Here is a 22,318-nt window from a genome sequence, read left to right on the forward strand (position 1 = left end):
CAAAACAAAAACAAAAAACCGACAGACAAACAAACATGAAATATATAAAAAAAATATACCAAATGATCTTTCTGACTCGTCTCATGCTAAGTCTTATGATTTCCTTCTTTTTTTTTGTATTATTTCATTAGGTTTAAAAATGCTATAATCAGTAGAGAGGCCTAACAAAATATATTCAACCTTTCTCAATTTCTTTATATTTTACAAATAAATACTATCTTGAGTAGATAGTGGAAAAACTAACAATCAAACAAATAAACAAACAAACAAAAAACATCAAAACAAACTTTCCTAAAAGACGTTTTCTAAATTTGTAAAATATTTTCTGTGTTGTTTTATTAAGCCCCTAAAGCCGTCTGCGAGTTCCTAGAAAATGATGCAGCCGGTAAATAGGCTTTGAGCGCGTTTTTTGACAGCATGCGTAATGTCGCAAAGGGCCTATAATGATTTGCAAATCACACCGTAAATTCTACCTTGAGTAGATAACAAACAAACAAGCAAACAAACAACAAACATGTAGTAACAAAAAAAATATACCAAATGAAATTTCTGACTTCTATGATTTAAAAAAAAATAGGTCATACGGTTCCAAATGGCATCATAGGCTAACAAAATATTGTCAACCTTTCTTACTTACTTTCGTTGTATTTTATTTATTTTTAAATACTCTCTTGAGTAGATAGCGGAAAAAACAAATAAAAAACAAACAAAAAACATCAAAAACAAACTTTCCTAACAGATGTTTTCTAAATTTGTGAAATATTTTCTGTTGTTTTATTAGGCCCGCAATGCTATCTTCAGAAGATAGCCATTTTCGCGCGTTTTACGAGAAAATGATGCAGATCGTAAATGATGCAAGTCGTAAGTGGGCTCGCGCGTGTTCACAGAAGATGATGGATGTCGCAACGGGTGATTTGCAAATTGCATCGTAAATGGTATCTTGAGTAGATAAAAAACAAAAACAAGCAAACAAACAAACAAGCAAACATGAAAAATAAAAAATATAGCAAATGATCTTTCTGACTCATCTCATGCTAAATCTTATGATTTCCTTCTTTTTTGTATTATTTCATTAGGTTAAAAATGCTATCATCAGTAGATAGGCCTAACAAAATTAAGTTCAAGCTTTCTCAATTTCTTTGTATTTTACAAATAAATAATATCTTGAGTAGATAGCGAAAAACTGACAAGCAAACAAATAAACAAACAAACAAACAAAAAACATCAAAACAAACTTTCCTAACAAACGTTTTCTAAATTTGTGAAATATTTTCTGTTGTTTTATTAGACCCGCAATGCTATCTTCAGAAGATAGCCATTTGCGGGCGCGTTACGAGAAAATGATGCAGATCGTAAATGATGCAAGTCGTAAGTGGGCTCGCGCGTGTTCACAGAAGATGATGGATGTCGCAACGGGTGATTTGCAAATTGCATCGTAAATGGTATCTTGAGTAGATAAAAAACAAAAACAAGCAAACAAACAAACAAACATGAAATATAAAAAATATAGCAAATGATCTTTCTGACTCATCTCATGCTAAGTCTTATGATTTCATTCTTTTTTGTATTATTTCATTAGATTTAAAAATGCTATCATCAGTAGATAGGCCTAACAAAATTAAGTTCAACCTTTCTCAATTTCTTTGTATTTTACAAATAAATACTATCTTGAGTAGATAGCGGAAAAACTGACAAGCAAACAAATAAACAAACAAACAAACAAACAAAAAACATCAAAACAAACTTTCCTAACAGACGTTTTCTAAATTTGTGAAATATTTTCTGTTGTTTTATTAGGCCCGCAATGCTATCTTCAGAAGATAGCCATTTGCGCGCGCGTTACGAGAAAATGATGCAGATCGTAAATGATGCAAGTCGTAAGTGGGCTCGCGCGTGTTCACAGAAGATGATGGATGTCGCAACAGGTGATTTGCAAATCGCATCGTATATGGTATCTTGAGTAAATAAAAAACAAACAAACAAACAAACAAACATGAAATATATAAAAAATATACCAAATGATCTTTCTGACTCGTCTCATGCTAAGTCTTATGATTACCTTAAAAATAAAAATGCTATCATCAGTAGAGAGGCCTAACAAAATATATTTAACCTTTCTCAATTTCTTTGTATTTTACAAATAAATACTATCTTGACTAGATAGTGGAAAAACTAACAATCAAACAAATAAACAAACAAACAAAAAACATCAAAACAAACTTTCCTAAAAGACGTTTTCTAAATTTGTAAAATATTTTCTGTGTTGTTTTATTAAGCCCCTAAAGCCGTCTGCGAGTTCCTAGAAAATGATGCAGCCGGTAAATAGGCTTTGAGCGCGTTTTTTGACAGCAGATGATGCGTAATGTCGCAAAGGGCCTATAATTATTTGCAAATCACAACGTAAATTCTACCTTGAGTAGATAACAAACAAACAAGCAAACAAACAACAAACATGTAGTAACAAAAAAATATACCAAGTGAAATTTCTGACTTCTATGAATATAAAAAAAAATAGGTCGTACGGTCCAAATTATTTTTAAATACTCTCTTGAGTAGATAGCGGAAAAAACAAATAAAAACAAACAAAAACATCAAAACAAACTTTCCTAACAGATGTTTTCTAAATTTGTGAAATATTTTCTGTTGTTTTATTAGGCCCGCAATGCTATCTTCAGAAGATAGCCATTTGCGCGCGCGTTACGAGAAAATGATGCAGATCGTAAATGATGCAAGTCGTAAGTGGGCTCGCGCGTGTTCACAGAAGATGATGGATGTCGCAACGGGTGATTTGCAAATTGCATCGTAAATGGTATCTTGAGTAGACGAAAAACAAAAACAAGCAAACAAACAAACAAACATGAAATATAAATAAATATAGCAAATGATCTTTCTGACTCATCTCATGCTAAGTCTTATGATTTCCTTCTTTTTTGTATTATTTCATTAGATTTAAAAATGCTATCATCAGTAGATAGGCCTAACAAAATTAAGCTCAACCTTTCTCAATTTCTTTGTATTTTACAAATAAATATTATCTTGAGTAGATAGCGGAAAAACTGACAAGCAAACAAATAAACAAACAAACAAACAAACAAAAAACATCAAAACAAACTTTCCTAACAGACGTTTTCTAAATTTGTGAAATATTTTCTGTTGTTTTATTAGGCCCGCAATGCTATCTTCAGAAGATAGCCATTTGTGCGCGCGTTACGAGAAAATGATGCAGATCGTAAATGATGCAAGTCGTAAGTGGGCTCGCGCTTGTTCACAGAAGATGATGGATGTCGCAACAGGTGATTTGCAAATTGCATCGTATATGGTATCTTGAGTAGATAAAAAACAAACAAACAAAAACCGACAGACAAACAAACATGAAATATATAAAAACATATACCAAATGATCTTTCTGACTCGTCTCATGCTAAGTCTTATGATTTCCTTCTTTTTTTGTATTATTTCATTAGGTTTAAAAATGCTATCATCAGTAGAGAGGCCTAACAAAATATATTTAACCTTTCTCAATTTCTTTGTATTTTACAAATAAATACTATCTTGACTAGATAGTGGAAAAACTAACAATCAAACAAATAAACAAACAAACAAAAAACATCAAAACAAACTTTCCTAAAAGACGTTTTCTAAATTTGTAAAATATTTTCTGTGTTGTTTTATTAAGCCCCTAAAGCCGTCTGCGAGTTCCTAGAAAATGATGCAGCCGGTAAATAGGCTTTGAGCGCGTTTTTTGACAGCAGATGATGCGTAATGTCGCAAAGGGCCTATAATTATTTGCAAATCACAACGTAAATTCTACCTTGAGTAGATAACAAACAAACAAGCAAACAAACAACAAACATGTAGTAACAAAAAAATATACCAAGTGAAATTTCTGACTTCTATGATTTAAAAAAAAATAGGTCGTACGGTCCAAATTATTTTTAAATACTCTCTTGAGTAGATAGCGGAAAAAAAAAAAAAAACAAACAAAAAACATCAAAACAAACTTTCCTAACAGATGTTTTCTAAATGTGTGAAATATTTTCTGTTGTTTTATTAGGCCCCCAATGCTATCTTCAGAAGATAGCCATTTGCGCGCGCGTTACGAGAAAATGATGCAGATCGTAAATGATGCAAGTCGTAAGTGGGCTCGCGCGTGTTCACAGAAGATGATGGATGTCGCAACGGGTGATTTGCAAATTGCATCGTAAATGGTATCTTGAGTAGATAAAAAACAAAAACAAGCAAACAAACAAACAAACATGAAATATAAATAAATATAGCAAATGATCTTTCTGACTCATCTCATGCTAAGTCTTATGATTTCCTTCTTTTTTGTATTATTTCATTAGATTTAAAAATGCTATCATCAGTAGATAGGCCTAACAAAATTAAGTTCAACCTTTCTCAATTTCTTTGTATTTTACAAATAAATATTATCTTGAGTAGATAGCGGAAAAACTGACAAGCAAACAAATAAACAAACAAACAAAAAAAACATCAAAACAAACTTTCCTAACAGACGTTTTCTAAATTTGTGAAATATTTTCTGTTGTTTTATTAGGCCCGCAATGCTATCTTCAGAAGATAGCCATTTGCGCGCGCGTTACGAGAAAATGATGCAGATCGTAAATGATGCAAGTCGTAAGTGGGCTCGCGCTTGTTCACAGAAGATGATGGATGTCGCAACAGGTGATTTGCAAATTGCATCGTATATGGTATCTTGAGTAGATAAAAAACAAACAAACAAAAACCGACAGACAAACAAACATGAAATATATAAAACATATACCAAATGATCTTTCTGACTCGTCTCATGCTAAGTCTTATGATTTCCTTCTTTTTTGTATTATTTCATTAGGTTTAAAAATGCTATCAGCAGTAGAGAGGCCTAACAAAATATATTTAACCTTTCTCAATTTCTTTGTATTTTACAAATAAATACTATCTTGACTAGATAGTGGAAAAACTAACAATCAAACAAATAAACAAACAAACAAAAAATATCAAAACAAACTTTCCTAAAAGACGTTTTCTAAATTTGTAAAATATTTTCTGTGTTGTTTTATTAAGCCCCTAAAGCCGTCTGCGAGTTCCTAGAAAATGATGCAGCCGGTAAATAGGCTTTGAGCGCGTTTTTTGACAGCAGATGATGCGTAATGTCGCAAAGGGCCTATAATTATTTGCAAATCACAACGTAAATTCTACCTTGAGTAGATAACAAACAAACAAGCAAACAAACAACAAACATGTAGTAACAAAAAAATATACCAAGTGAAATTTCTGACTTCTATGATTTAAAAAAAATAGGTCGTACGGTCCAAATTATTTTAAATACTCTCTTGAGTAGATAGCGGAAAAAACAAATAAAAAACAAACAAAAACATCAAAACAAACTTTCCTAACAGATGTTTTCTAAATTTGTGAAATATTTTCTGTTGTTTTATTAGGCCCGCAATGCTATCTTCAGAAGATAGCCATTTGCGCGCGTTACGAGAAAATGATGCAGATCGTAAATGATGCAAGTCGTAAGTGGGCTCGCGCGTGTTCACAGAAGATGATGGATGTCGCAACGGGTGATTTGCAAATTGCATCGTAAATGGTATCTTGAGTAGATAAAAAACAAAAACAAGCATAAACAAACAAACATGAAATATAAATAAATATAGCAAATGATCTTTCTGACTCATCTCATGCTAAGTCTTATGATTTCCTTCTTTTTTGTATTATTTCATTAGATTTAAAAATGCTATCATCAGTAGATAGGCCTAACAAAATTAAGTTCAACCTTTCTCAATTTCTTTGTATTTTACAAATAAATACTATCTTGAGTAGATAGCGGAAAAACTGACAAGCAAACAAATAAACAAACAAACAAACAAAAACATCAAAACAAACTTTCCTAACAGACGTTTTCTAAATTTGTGAAATATTTTCTGTTGTTTTATTAGGCCCGCAATGCTATCTTCAGAAGATAGCCATTTGCGCGCGCGTTACGAGAAAATGATGCAGATCGTAAATGATGCAAGTCGTAAGTGGGCTCGCGCTTGTTCACAGAAGATGATGGATGTCGCAACAGGTGATTTGCAAATTGCATCGTATATGGTATCTTGAGTAGATAAAAAACAAACAAACAAAAACCGACAGACAAACAAACATGAAATATATAAAAAACATATACCAAATGATCTTTCTGACTCGTCTCATGCTAAGTCTTATGATTTCCTTCTTTTTTGTATTATTTCATTAGGTTTAAAAATGCTATCATCAGTAGAGAGGCCTAACAAAATATATTTAACCTTTCTCAATTTCTTTGTATTTTACAAATAAATACTATCTTGACTAGATAGTGGAAAAACTAACAATCAAACAAATAAACAAACAAACAAAAAACAACAAAACAAACTTTCCTAAAAGACGTTTTCTAAATTTGTAAAATATTTTCTGTGTTGTTTTATTAAGCCCCTAAAGCCGTCTGCGAGTTCCTAGAAAATGATGCAGCCGGTAAATAGGCTTTGAGCGCGTTTTTTGACAGCAGATGATGCGTAATGTCGCAAAGGGCCTATAATTATTTGCAAATCACAACGTAAATTCTACCTTGAGTAGATAACAAACAAACAAGCAAACAAACAACAAACATGTAGTAACAAAAAAAATATACCAAGTGAAATTTCTGACTTCTATGATTTAAAAAAAAATAGGTCGTACGGTCCAAATTATTTTTAAATACTCTCTTGAGTAGATAGCGGAAAAAACAAATAAAAAACAAACAAAAAACATCAAAAACAAACTTTCCTAACAGATGTTTTCTAAATTTGTGAAATATTTTCTGTTGTTTTATTAGGCCCGCAATGCTATCTTCAGAAGATAGCCATTTGCGCGCGCGTTACGAGAAAATGATGCAGATCGTAAATGATGCAAGTCGTAAGTGGGCTCGCGCGTGTTCACAGAAGATGATGGATGTCGCAACGGGTGATTTGCAAATTGCATCGTAAATGGTATCTTGAGTAGATAAAAAACAAAAACAAGCAAACAAACAAACAAACATGAAATATAAATAAATATAGCAAATGATCTTTCTGACTCATCTCATGCTAAGTCTTATGATTTCATTCTTTTTTGTATTATTTCATTAGATTTAAAAATGCTATAATCAGTAGATAGGCCTAACAAAATTAAGTTCAACCTTTCTCAATTTCTTTGTATTTTACAAATAAATACTATCTTGAGTAGATAGCGGAAAAACTGACAAGCAAACAAAAAAAACAAAAAAAAAAAAAAAACATCAAAACAAAACTTTCCTAACAGACGTTTTCTAAATTTGTGAAATATTTTCTGTTGTTTTATTAGGCCCGCAATGCAATCTTCAGAAGATAGCCATTTGCTCGCGCGTTACGAGAAAATGATGCAGATCGTAAATGATGCAAGTCGTAAGTGGGCTCGCGAGTGTTCACAGAAGATGATGGATGTCGCAACGGGTGATTGGCAAATTGCATCGTAAATGGTATCTTGAGTAGATAAAAAAAAAAACAAGCAAACAAACAAACAAACATGAAATATAAAAAAATATAGCAAATGATCTTTCTGACTCATCTCATTCTAAGTCTTATGATTTCCTTCTTTTTTGTATTATTTCATTAGATTTAAAAATGCTATCATCAGTAGATAGGCCTAACAAAATTAAGTTCAACCTTTCTCAATTTCTTTGTATTTTACAAATAAATACTATCTTGAGTAGATAGCGGAAAAACTGACAAGCAAACAAATAAACAAACAAACAAACAATAAACATCAAAACAAACTTTCCTAACAGACGTTTTCTAAATTTGTGAAATATTTTCTGTTGTTTTATTAGGCCCGCAATGCTATCTTCAGAAGATAGCCATTTGCGCGCGCGTTACGAGAAAATGATGCAGATCGTAAATTATTTTAAATACTCTCTTGAGTAGATATCGGAAAAAACAAATAAAAAACAAACAAAAAACATCAAAAACAAACTTTCCTAACAGATGTTTTCTAAATTTGTGAAATATTTTCTGTTGTTTTATTAGGCCCGCAATGCTATCTTCAGAATAGTGAGGGAGAGAGAGCTCTGGAAAGGCTGTCTGCTGGAATTAATTCCTCAATCGACAATTTTTGTACTGGTAGACGTGGCTTCAATTTTTCTATCACATATCCAAAATCGGCCAAAATCCACTCTGGGCAAAAAAATCTACAGGCATTTGAAAATCACTATTTTACAGTAAAAATACACAAATCACGAACGTTTCCGACTATTAAGCCGCATTTACGCAGCATGGTTAACGCGTCCACGCTTACTGTTTTGTATTTGCGTTCGCGCAACAAGTGAGCGTATTGGCGTTGCATACTGCGTAAACCAGAGCGTCACATCATACACCACACGAAGTCGGTGTCTAATTGATCGCCACCTTGTGCATTTAATTTGTCGCTCGGATCCAAGACAAACAATGTCTATGGCTCGGATGACATAGTGGCATATCACAAAAATGGCCATTTTGAGATAATCATGTTTGAAGTTTTTGCAACTTTTACCTGTTATATATGTCTGTCATACCTGAATTAAAATGTCCCTATTGTTGAATGGATATGAAAAAAATAATATTTAAGTAATACATTTTATGTATAAAATACATTGATGTCATTCACCAATTAATTGTCATTAGGCCTAGTCATTAAAGCTAGGCCTATACGTCATTATAGTATAGGCCTACTAAACGTCTAATCAATTTAAACCTTATATAGGTCTATAAGCCCATAACACTTACATCCTAAATAAATACAAACTTATCAGAACGGTTGACAAGAATGTATATTTTGATTTCTGTAGAAAAAGTATGGGACTTTGTTATGAAAAAGATATTATAGGCCTAGGCCTACATGGTATAGGCCAGACTTGATCGGTAGGCCTATATCAGACATAATAAGAAGCATACAACGGAAATTAATAGTTATATCTCCGTGGATTGGCTTTCTCTATCTCATATTCCCTCTTTTTTGCATTCTTTCCGTGCACCTTTATTCCGTTTTTAACCAGTTGGTTCGATAACCATTAACCTAATAAGTCTAAAACCATTATTAGATTGGTCTAATAACCCATTTGGCCTCAGTACAGACCATTTGGTCTACAAACCTATGATTTGGTCCGACAAGCATTTAGTCTGCTAACAGTTTGGTCTAGGCCTACTAACTGGTTGGCTATATGCAATTATTTTGCTAATGTAGTAGATTTATCGTGTTTTTATTTTCCTAATGTAGGCCTATAATATAAACTGACGTCCTAATAATAGTATGACTATAGGCCTACGTCATTGTATATCTCCTGGCACATGCTTATAGGATATACACATGTGATATCGCGTGTGTTTGATACTTATTGAAGGCATATACCATTATCCATGATAAATGTTGATCTGTTGAGTAAAATAATTGTTTGCAATATTATCCGATATCAGTTTAATAGGTCCTTATGGTGATTTAAGGCCAAATAAAAAAATAAACATGTTTCACGTCCCCTCCCGCTTCCTTTTTTGAGGTTTCTTCAATTTTATTTTTATTTTTTGAAATTCAGTTATAACTTTTCAAACAAGAAATGTCTTTAAAAAGACAATGCCTCCAAGATACCAGTGGGCACCTTTTGTTATTAGTTAAGGAGACACTTATAATGCTAGCTTTAAGGTAACGCTATTGGATATAGATTTTTGTCTGATTGAAATATGTGAGTCCATTCTCTCCTGATTACAAGACTGAAAATTTTATTTTAATCGGATATTCGGTTACCAAAATATATGGCCTGTCAAAATGGCGCGAAACCAAGAAGTTGGCAACAAATTTCTTTTATTTTTGATATGCAATGATGTCAGGTAGGCCTTATTTTCTAATTATATATGCAAGAATTGTACAAAGTAGAATGTTCAGATCGGCTACAAAATAAGATATAAAACCCATGAATGTTTTTTCCATGCAAATTTCCATTTGCATAATTAATTAGGGCCCTAATCAACTTTTATAATAAGTGGCCCAAATTAATTATGCAAATTGAAATTTGCCAAACGCAACCGTAATTTTGTAGTAGGTCTACAGTGTGTGTTCTACCCATGTACCATGCCTCAGTAGGCCTACTATAGCTCTTTTAATTGTATCTGAAATCTTTACTTTGCATAATTCATACATGTAATTAGAAAATCATCTGGCAACTGGACTTGTCAAAAATATAGAAAATAAAAAGAAAGTTGTTGCCAATTTTTGTTTTGGGTTCGCACCATTTTGACAGGCCATATCTCAAGAACCGAATGTAATCTACAGGGCATAAGCTTTAACATATTATTTAAATAGAAAGAAAATCTAAATTTGTGCATTAGCCAATAGGGCCACGGTCACCTAAAGCCATCTTGCAATCTTGCAGATAATTCTGATGTATGAAATAAGACCTTCAAACTTTCAGATATGAAGAGTTCCAGATGCAGGCAGCCGTTTCTGTTTTTTAAATGCATATATGCCCAAGTTGTATCAAGAGTCATTTCTCGTGGATTTTTTGACTGAAAATTACGATTGTAACGTTTCAGATTTATATGCTTGTTTATTATATTTTGTATTCAGGACTAAAATAATATTAATATTATTATATTTAGGGGGTCTTTTTATAGGTCATTACTCTTTTGTATGTGTAATTGAATAAAAAATCAAAAACATTATTGTTTTGTTTTGTTTCCTTCATTTGTGCTTTGTCTTGCATCGAAAGGGCCAATATCAACACCTTGTTTGTAAGAAGTATTGTGTGGGGAAAGATGATTCTTGCATTTTATTTTTATTTTATCTTAACAAACAAAAAGCAAATTTCTCAGTCAAAGTCTTGAAACGGTCATGGGTATGCATGCAAAAATATTGCAACAGTACTCAGTAGAACATAAAACACAACCACGCATGGGAATTGGGGAAGCAAATACTTTAAAACGAATTACGAATTATATCAACGCAATAAAATTGCAATACTTTAGTACATGTATTTGAACAGCAATGCCCGGGCAGCAATGAAGCCGGCCATAGGCGCGGCTAGGCGTATCATACCATACATTGCAGTTCAAATGCATCGGATCATGATTGTGGCCTAGTCGAGCCTAGCATGCATGCCAGTCGGTCTGCTGACTCGCCGTGGCACAAAAATACCTCAATTTTGCACAAAACAATCCATGATGTCAAATTATCACATCCAAAGTGTCGCCATGAACGTCAGCTTCAACTTCTCCAGCCAAAGTTTTTGCATTAATAATCAGGTTTCATGTAATCATGAAATTAAACCTTGTTTGAGGTGTATTCCCATTGCCACAGCATAACGGTTTTCCAACTTGTCTTCAACGATAAAGCTGCTGATCACACCGAAGGCATTGAGGTGGTGTGGCTGCTGATGAGCGCTGAGGCTACAACCTATAATTAAAGACCGAATTAAAAAAGACTAGTTTGCGTCTGACGTCATGACAAAGGCGCGCCGTGATTGGTTGCGGACCTGCGCAGTATGGCATTTTGACAGGACGGCATACGCAAGCTAGTCTTTTTAATTCGGTCTTCAATTATACAACATATGAGTTTGAAAATATTCTAATGCATAATTCATTAACTTGATAGACCCACGCCATTGGCGCCACGTGCTAGGCGTTTCTAGAATCCCTATAGAATAAGATTAATTTTAATGCTAATTTATTGCACATGCTGAGTAAGCGTGATTACCTTTTTGAACATTCGGAAATGGCGATAGGCGAATTTATGTATGGCGCAAAGAGGTGGGGGATATATATTGGGCTCTCGATATTGGGCGGAAATTAGAGTACTTGTCAGAATATAAATTTGTACAATCGGCCTACATGCCGCGCAATGTGCGGCATTTTAGGTGTAAATTTCAAAGCATACTACCTCCTGCGGAGGCAGAAAAATATGTTTAGGAAGTAGAGATGCTTTCTATAGCCTTGCTAATATACAAGAAACACTTTTATAAGGTTTTGTGATAGTTAGAGGGAAACAAGAAATAAAAAGAGGCCTCCTCCTTTTTCCAGGCATTATTGTAACCTATTGTATACGCTAAAACAGCCCTAATTATGGGTATTCACACTGATTTTGCGATAAAAAATAAGAAGAAATGTATGCAAGAGTTAATAAACGTGAACGCAGGGGTGGCGCTAGATCAATATGATTGGGGGGGTTCAGCATGTCTTGCCGATGGAAATATTTTATGAATTATAGACCCAATTATTTTAGCCAGGACGGCACAAGAATCTAAAAAGTGGGGCGGGGGGTCTTAGCGGTCCAAATTGTTTCCGACATTTTTTTAAAAATTAGTAGGTACCTATATAGGCCTACTTTATAACCATGATAACATTAACAACTTAGCCTACGTAAACAACAACACTATTACGTAACACATTATACACATTAATCTTTTACATGACTCCGACAATCACATAGCTTTCACTACATTTGCCGACAATCACATGGTTTTGACGACACAGTCCATTTTGCTGACAAAAATTGTGTAGGGGGGGGGGCATACCCCCATACACCCCCCCCCCCCAACTCTTGCGTCGCCGTGCGTGAACGTAGCCTATTAAGCCCTATTATTAGGCATGTCACAGTGGCTGCACAATACTTCTGCCACACTGTGCATGCAAGCATAACAGTAAATTGAAAAGCGCGCGCATGAAAGTTGTTCAATTTTGGCAAACATCCATGCCGAAAAATTAATTTCCTCATATGTGCTATTTATCACAATTGTTTGAATTTTTGATATATGGGGTGTGAAACCTTTCTGTGACTACCATCGGGTTTTTTAAAAATAAATATTGCTTCGTTTAAGAGCTACTACCTGTTTTTATGGATTGTTGAAGATACCTCCTAAATCAATAAATATAGGCCTTTTGAAAAATCAAGATCTACCACCATTTAGCTGAAATACTAATTTTTCTAAGCATGTAAATTATTTCCGTCGACAACGAATGGCACACTTGAGGAAAACGATTTGAAACAAAACATTTTTAAGTGAGTTTAAAGGGAGTAATATCCCAAACCACAATAGCTCTAAGCCATTGTGTGTGTCCAAGGCCACACCATTTTTGTATACGCGGTATAGTAGAGGGGCTATTGCTTTTACCGTTTCTATTCCCATGTTAATCTAGATAACAAAATGTTAATTTAAAGTCTCAGTGCAAATTAATTTTTATTTTTACTTTTCGGATTTGGCTTTGAGCAATGATGACACATACCATATTTACAGAAAAAATGAAAATTCTATTCCAGACACCGTCAAAATGTCAAAGTTTGTATTTTTTGTGTTATATTAAAGTAATTAAGTGCAGATTCTTTACTCAACATCATAACAGGTTCATATTTGACAAATTCATGATGAATGAAAAGACTTTCATTAAATATTGAAAAAAAAAAATTACTCATGCCAAATTTACATAATAATATGATGAATACATAATTAGCTGTAATAAGCTAATTTGCATAATTGATTACTTTTGTGTATTTTTTGTTATCAATTGAAAGAACTTTGTATACATATGTTTGTGAAAAAACCGCACCCTGATATCATGTACGGTTTTCTTTTGGCATCAATTTTGCATATTAATTAGCTGAACTTAGTCATTTTTTCAACTTTTATTTGTCTGCAGATTGGCCGGAATTGCTAAAATAGTATATTTGGTTAATTTATTATAATTATTCAATGATAGATTTTTAATTTTGTTTTCTTTGACGAAGTTAAAAAAGATAGGCAATTAACCTGTGATACTTAAATTAACTTTGCTTTTTCAAGCAAGTGTCCAAATAAACCTTCAAAATCTCGAAATGTGCCAATTTTGTCATTATAGCAATTTGTGGCAGATTTGCATTCCATTTATGAGCATCTTAAAATTGACACTACGTCACAATGCATTGACCGATTTCAATTCGGTTTTTGATTTTGATGCTTTAATAAAGGTCATTCATGTAGAAACATTAAATAACGTGTTTCTGCTGCTCTTATTTTTGAGGTGATATACCTACTATTATATTGATTTGATTGAAATGTTATCGCTCCATGAAATTGAGTCACTGACAATCGATGGCGGATTATCATTAAATCTTGCTCAAATATTATTTTATTTCTAGAAGCGAAAGTTGACGGAACTTAGTTTAACCCATAGCTTTAATAGATGTACTTTGTACAAAGACAGATTTGTAGTAGGATTGAAGTAAAAAACGTTTAGATTTTTATGATTGACAAATCCAGATTCTACTCTACTTCTAGACTTTCACCATCTTGGCACTTCCTGCTTCAAGAGGAAAAAGGTGGTCAATCGGAATACAGGCTACCTACTACACGCTACCCTGGACCACGTATGTATAGGTACCGTATAGGCCTAGCTACGACCCACTTAAAACTTTTAAGTGGATCGTAGGCCTATACCGTACCTATACCTTTTAATAAAAGAATCAAACATCATGGAAGGTTTTGTGCTCACATAGGCCTAGCCTAATTAGAGAGGCCCTACCCTCCCAGAACAACAACAAAACTAAGCCCTTGTCTTTTTTTTTTTCAGACATATAAATTATTGTAGGCCTATAGGCCCTACGCTAAAACAGCCCTAAGTTTATTTTTATTTGTACCAATTTTGAGATCATTTTTGTAAGAAATAAAAAATCAGCTCTTCCTCTTTTTTTGTTTTTAAAGACCCGGACTAGAGCCGAGGACGAGACTCGAGAGACATTTTTTTTCTTTTCTTTTTTCAAATAATAGACCTAGGGCTATAGCAGGCAGCGTAGGTGCATAATAATTTATAATTATTTACACTAATACTAAATACGAAACCTTCGAAATATCCTGTAAGCTATTAATGCTGACGAACCCAATTAATAATCCGCATTTCATTGGTAAAACAAACGTAAACAGTCCACCGTCAATGAAAAGCAAAATATATGCAATCAATGCTGCGAGCCGTGTGTCAGCGGAAGGATAATTATAATAAAATGCGAGTCGGCGCGGAACACGGCGTATGCGCAATATACGCAATTTGACGCTCATGTATCAGCGCGTAATGCCGTCGCGATAGCCGATGCGACCACGCCTCGCAAAAGTATTTTTTATTTACCTCTTCGGAATTAAACTTGCTCAAAGTTAGAATAAGTGCAATTTTCAAAGGCTTGTAATTTTTTTTGCCCAAAGTAGATTTTAGTCGATTTTTGTTATTCAATACTACAATATATTCTACATCCACCGGTACAAAAATCGTCGACTGAGGAATTAATTCTACCTAAATTGCTTTCACTCCCTGACTAGAAGATAGCCATTTGCGCGCGCGTTACGAGCAAATGATGCAGATCGTAAATGATGCAAGTCGTAAGTGGGCTCGCGCGTGTTCACAGAAGATGATGGATGTCGTAACGGGTGATTTGCATATTGCATCGTAAATGGTATCTTGAGTAGATAAAAAACAAAAACAAGCAAACAAACAAACAAACAAACATGAAATATAAAAAATATAGCAAATGATCTTTCTGACTCATCTCATGCTAAGTCTTATGATATCCTTCTTTTTTGTATTATTTCATTAGGTTTAAAAATGCTATCATCAGTAGATAGGCCTAACAAAATTAAGTTCAACCTTTCTCAATTTCTTTGTATTTTACAAATAAATACTATCTTGAGTAGATAGCGGAAAACTGACAAGCAAACAAATAAACAAACAAACAAACAAAAAACATCAAAACAAACTTTCCTAACAGACGTTTTCTATACTTGTGAAATATTTTCTGTTGTTTTATTAGGCCCCCAATGCTATCTTCAGAAGATGGCCGTTTGCGCGCGCGTTACGTTACGAGAAAATGATGCAGATCGTAAATGATGCAAGTCGTAAGTGGTCTCGCGCGTGTTCACAGAAGATGATGGATGTCGCAACGGGTGATTTGCAAATTGCATCGTATATGGTATCTTGAGTAAAAAAAAACAAAAACAAACAAACAAACATGAAATGTAAAAAAATATAGCAAATGATCTTTCTGACTCATCTCATGCTAAGTCTTATGATTTCCTTCTTTTTTTTATTATTTCATTAGGTTTAAAAAATGCTATCATCAGTAGATAGGCCTAACAAAATATATTCAACCTTTCTCAATTTCTTTGTATTTTACAAATAAATACTATCTTGAGTAGATAGTGGAAAAACTAACAATCAAACAAATAAACAAACAAACAAAAACATGAAAACAAACTTTCATAAAAGACGTTTTCTAATTTTGTAACCTTTTTTCTGTGTTGTTTTATTAAGCCCCTAAAGGCGTCTGCGAGTTCCTAGAAAATGATGCAGCCGGTAAATAGGCTTTGAGCGCGTTTTTTGTCAGCAGATGATGCGTAATGTCGCAAAGGGCCTATAATGATTTGCAAATCACAACGTAAATTCTACCTTGAGTAGATAACAAACAAGCAAGCAAACAAACAAACATGTAGTAACAAAAAAATATACCAAATGAAATTTCTGACTTCTATGATTTAAAAAAAAATAGGTCATACGGTTCCAAATGGTATCATCAGTAGATAGGCTAACAAAATATTGTCAACCTTTCTTACTTACTTTCGTTGTATTTTATTTATTTTTAAATACTCTCTTGAGTAGATAGCGGAAAAAAACAAACAAATAAACAAACAAAAAACATCAAAACAAACTTTCCTAACAGATGTTTTCTAAATTTGTGAAATATTTTCTGTTGTTTTATTAGGCCCGCAATGCTATCTTCAGAAGATAGCCATTTGCGCGCGCGTTACGAGAAAATGATGCAGATCGTAAATGATGCAAGTCGTAAGTGGGCTCGCGCGTGTTCACAGAAGATGATGGATGTCGCAACGGGTGATTTGCAAATTGCATCGTAAATGGTATCTTGAGTAGATAAAAACAAAAACAAACAAAGAAACAAACATGAAATATAAAACAATATAGCAAATGATCTTTCTGACTCGTCTCATGCTAAGTCTTATGATTTCCTTCTTTTTTTGTATTATTTCATTGCTATATCATCAGTAGATAGGCCTACCAAAATATATTCAACCTTTTTCAATTTCTTTGTATTTTACAAATAAATACTATCTTGAGTAGATAGCGGAAAAACTAACAATCAAACAAATAAACAAACAAACAAAAACATCAATACAAACTTTCCTATAAAAGACGTTTTCTAAATTTGTAAAATATTTTCTGTGTTGTTTTATAAAAGCCCCTAAAGCCGTCTGCGAGTTCCTAGAAAATGATGCAGCCGGTAAGTAGGCTTTGAACGCGTTTGTTGACAGCAGATGATGCGTGATGTCGCAAAGGGCCTATAATGATTTGCAAATCACAACGTAAATTCTACCTTAAAAAAATTGTTCATACGGTTCCAAATGGTATCATCAGTAGAACCAAAATATCGTCAACCTTTCTTACTTACTTTCGTTGTATTTTATTAAAAAAACAAACTATCTTGAGTAGATAGCGGAAAAAAACAAACAAAAGACAAACAAAAACATCAAAAACAAACTTTCTTAACAGATGTTTTCTAAATTTGTGAAATATTTTCTGTTGTTTTATTAGACCCGCAATGCTATCTTCAGAAGATAGCCGTTTGCGCGCGCGTTACGAGAAAATGATGCAGATCGTAAATGATGCAAGTCATATGGGCTCGCGCGTGTTCACAGAAGATGATGGATGTCGCAACGGGTGATTTTCAAAATTGCATCTTAAACGGTATCTTGAGTAGATAAACAAACAAACAAATAGACAGACAGACAAACAAACATGAATATAAAAATGCTATCATCAGTAGATAGGCCTAACAAAATTAAGTTCAACCTTTCTCAATTTCTTTGTATTTTACAAATAAATATTTTCTTGAGTAGATAGCGGAAAAACTGACAAGCAAACAAAAAAAAAAAAAAAAAAAACAAAAAAACATCAAAACAAACTTTCCTAACAGACGTTTTCTAAATTTGTGAAATATTTTCTGTTGTTTTATTAGGCCCGCAATGCTATCTTCACTCTTCAGAAGATAGCCATTTGCGCGCGCGTTACGAGAAAATGATGCAGATCGTAAATTATTTTTAAATACTCTCTTGAGTAGATATCGGAAAAAACAAATAAAAAACAAACAAAAAACATCAAAAACAAACTTTCCTAACAGATGTTTTCTAAATTTGTGAAATATTTTCTGTTGTTTTATTAGGCCCGCAATGCTATCTTCAGAAGATAGCCATTTGCGCGCGCGTTACGAGCAAATGATGCAGATCGTAAATGATGCAAGTCGTAAGTGGGCTCGCGCGTGTTCACAGAAGATGATGGATGTCGTAACGGGTGATTTGCATATTGCATCGTAAATGGTATCTTGAGTAGATAAAAAACAAAAACAAGCAAACAAACAAACAAACATGAAATATAAAAAATATAGCAAATGATCTTTCTGACTCATCTCATGCTAAGTCTTATGATTTCCTTCTTTTTTTGTATTATTTCATTAGGTTTAAAAATGCTATCATCAGTAGATAGGCCTAACAAAATTAAGTTCAACCTTTCTCAATTTCTTTGTATTTTACAAATAAATACTATCTTGAGTAGATAGCGGAAAAACTGACAAGCAAACAAATAAACAAACAAACAAAAAACATCAAAACAAACTTTCCTAACAGACGTTTTCTATACTTGTGAAATATTTTCTGTTGTTTTATTAGGCCCCAATGCTATCTTCAGAAGATGGCCGTTTGCGCGCGCGTTACGTTACGAGAAAATGATGCAGATCGTAAATGATGCAAGTCGTAAGTGGTCTCGCGCGTGTTCACAGAAGATGATGGATGTCGCAACGGGTGATTTGCAAATTGCATCGTATATGGTATCTTGAGTAGATAAAAAACAAAAACAAACAAACAAACATGAAATGTAAAAAAATATAGCAAATGATCTTTCTGACTCATCTCATGCTAAGTCTTATGATTTCCTTCTTTTTTGTATTATTTCATTAGGTTTAAAAATGCTATCATCAGTAGATAGGCCTAACAAAATATATTCAACCTTTCTCAATTTCTTTGTATTTTACAAATAAATACTATCTTGAGTAGATAGTGGAAAAACTAACAATCAAACAAATAAACAAACAAACAAAAAACATCAAAACAAACTTTCCTAACAGACGTTTTCTAAATTTGTGATATATTTTCTGTTGTTTTATTAGGCCCGCAATGCTATCTTCAGAAGATAGCCGTTTGCGCGCGCGTTACGAGAAAATGATACAGATCGTAAATGATGCAAGTCGTAAGTGGGCTCGCCCGTGTTGGATGTCGCAACGGGTGATTTGCAAATGGCACTGTAAATGGTATCTTGAGTAGATAAAACAAACAAAAAACAAACAAAAAACCGACAGACAAACAAACATGAAATATAAAAAATATATACCAAATGATCTTTCTGACTCGTCTCATGCTAAGTCTTATGATTTCCTTCTTTTTTGTATTATTTCATTAGGTTTAAAAATGCTATCATCAGTAGATAGGCCTAACAAAATATATTCAACCTTTCTCAATTTCTTTGTATTTTACAAATAAATACTATCTTGAGTAGATAGTGGAAAAACTAACAATCAAACAAATAAACAAACAAACAAAAAACATGAAAACAAACTTTCCTAAAAGACGTTTTCTAAATTTGTAAAATATTTTCTGTGTTGTTTTATTAAGCCCCTAAAGGCGTCTGCGAGTTCCTAGAAAATGATGCAGCCGGTAAATAGGCTTTGAGCGCGTTTTTTGACAGCAGATGATGCGTAATGTCGCAAAGGGCCTATAATGATTTGCAAATCACAACGTAAATTCTACCTTGAGTAGATAACAAACAAGCAAGCAAACAAACAAACATGTAGTAACAAAAAAATATACCAAATGAAATTTCTGACTTCTATGATTTAAAAAAAATTCTTAGTCAGTGGGAGTGGTCTAGTTCGTAGACACATTTCTGATTGGACAATCGCATGATTTCGGGTGCCGTCTATCAGGCCGTAGACGACCCCACGTCATCATGCGTCTTGATAATGCGTAACACGCGTGTAGAGGTGCGCGTATGTATCGCGCTGGATGCGTAGACTAGTGCGGAATACGCGAACGCGCTAGCAGTATGCGCAACAGAATACGTGAAGTTGTAAACAAGTTTCGTTCATTTTATAATGAGGGGAGTTTTTATGACGGTAACTTAGTTTTTGCTTAAAAAATTGTTTACAGTTATTAAAATAATATTTAACTGACTAAGAATGAGAATAAACGATAGGAATTTTTATTTTGCCTATCCTCTACCTATGATAGACGACAGGCAGGTCCAATATTTGTATCGTAGTGGATACCGGCTGCGCCGGCATCCACTACTCAAAATATTGGACCTGCCTGTCGTCATCACACGGTAGAGGATAGGCAAAAAAAATTCCTATCGTTTATTCTCTAAATAGGTCATACGGTTCCAAATGGTATCATCAGTAGATAGGCTAACAAAATATTGTCAACCTTTCTTACTTACTTTCGTTGTATTTTATTTATTTTTAAATACTCTCTTGAGTAGATAGCGGAAAAAACAAACAAAAACAAACAAAAAACATCAAAAACAAACTTTCCTAACAGATGTTTTCTAAATTTGTGAAATATTTTCTGTTGTTTTATTAGGCCCGCAATGCTATCTTCAGAAGATAGCCATTTGCGCGCGCGTTACGAGAAAATGATGCAGATCGTAAATGATGCAAGTCGTAAGTGGGCTCGCGCGTGTTCACAGAAGATGATGGATGTCGCAACGGGTGATTTGCAAATTGCATCGTAAATGGTATCTTGAGTAGATAAAAAACAAAAACAAACAAAGAAACAAACATGAAATATAAAACAATATAGCAAATGATCTTTCTGACTCGTCTCATGCTAAGTCTTATGATTTCCTTCTTTTTTTTGTATTATTTCATTAGGTTTAAAAATGCTATCATCAGTAGATAGGCCTACCAAAATATATTCAACCTTTTTCAATTTCTTTGTATTTTACAAATAAATACTATCTTGAGTAGATAGCGGAAAAACTAACAATCAAACAAATAAACAAACAAACAAAAAACATCAATACAAACTTTCCTATAAAAGACGTTTTCTAAATTTGTAAAATATTTTCTGTGTTGTTTTATAAAAGCCCCTAAAGCCGTCTGCGATTTCCTAGAAAATGATGCAGCCGGTAAGTAGGCTTTGAACGCGTTTGTTGACAGCAGATGATGCGTGATGTCGCAAAGGGCCTATAATGATTTGCAAATCACAACGTAAATTCTACCTTAAAAAAATTGTTCATACGGTTCCAAATGGTATCATCAGTAGAACCAAAATATCGTCAACCTTTCTTACTTACTTTCGTTGTATTTTATTAAAAAACAAACTATCTTGAGTAGATAGCGGAAAAAACAAACAAAAGACAAACAAAAAACATCAAAAACAAACTTTCTTAACAGATGTTTTCTAAATTTGTGAAATATTTTCTGTTGTTTTATTAGACCCGCAATGCTATCTTCAGAAGATAGCCGTTTGCGCGCGCGTTACGAGAAAATGATGCAGATCGTAAATGATGCAAGTCATATGGGCTCGCGCGTGTTCACAGAAGATGATGGATGTCGCAACGGGTGATTTTCAAAATTGCATCTTAAACGGTATCTTGAGTAGATAAACAAACAAACAAATAGACAGACAGACAAACAAACATGAATATAAAAATGCTATCATCAGTAGATAGGCCTAACAAAATTAAGTTCAACCTTTCTCAATTTCTTTGTATTTTACAAATAAATGCTATCTTGAGTAGATAGCGGAAAAATTAACAAAAAAAAAAAAAAAAAAAAAAACATCAAAACAAACTTTCCTAACAGACGTTTTCTAAATTTGTGAAATATTTTCTGTTGTTTTATTAGGCCCGCAATGCAATCTTCAGAAGATAGCCATTTGCGCGCGCGTTACGAGAAAATTATGCAGATCGTAAATGATGCAAGTCGTAAGTGGGCTCGCGAGTGTTCACAGAAGATGATGGATGTCGCAACGGGTGATTGGCAAATTGCATCGTAAATGGTATTTTGAGTAGATAAAAAACAAAAACAAGCAAACAAACAAACATACATAAAATATAAAAAAAATATAGCAAATGATCTTTCTGACTCATCTCATTCTAAGTCTTATGATTTCCTTCTTTTTTTTATTTTTTCATTAGATTTAAAAATGCTATCATCAGTAGATAGGCCTAACAAAATAAGTTCAACCTTTCTCAATTTC

This window comes from Amphiura filiformis, chromosome 5 (assembly GCF_039555335.1).
Source record: "Amphiura filiformis chromosome 5, Afil_fr2py, whole genome shotgun sequence".
NCBI lineage: Eukaryota > Metazoa > Echinodermata > Ophiuroidea > Amphilepidida > Amphiuridae > Amphiura > Amphiura filiformis.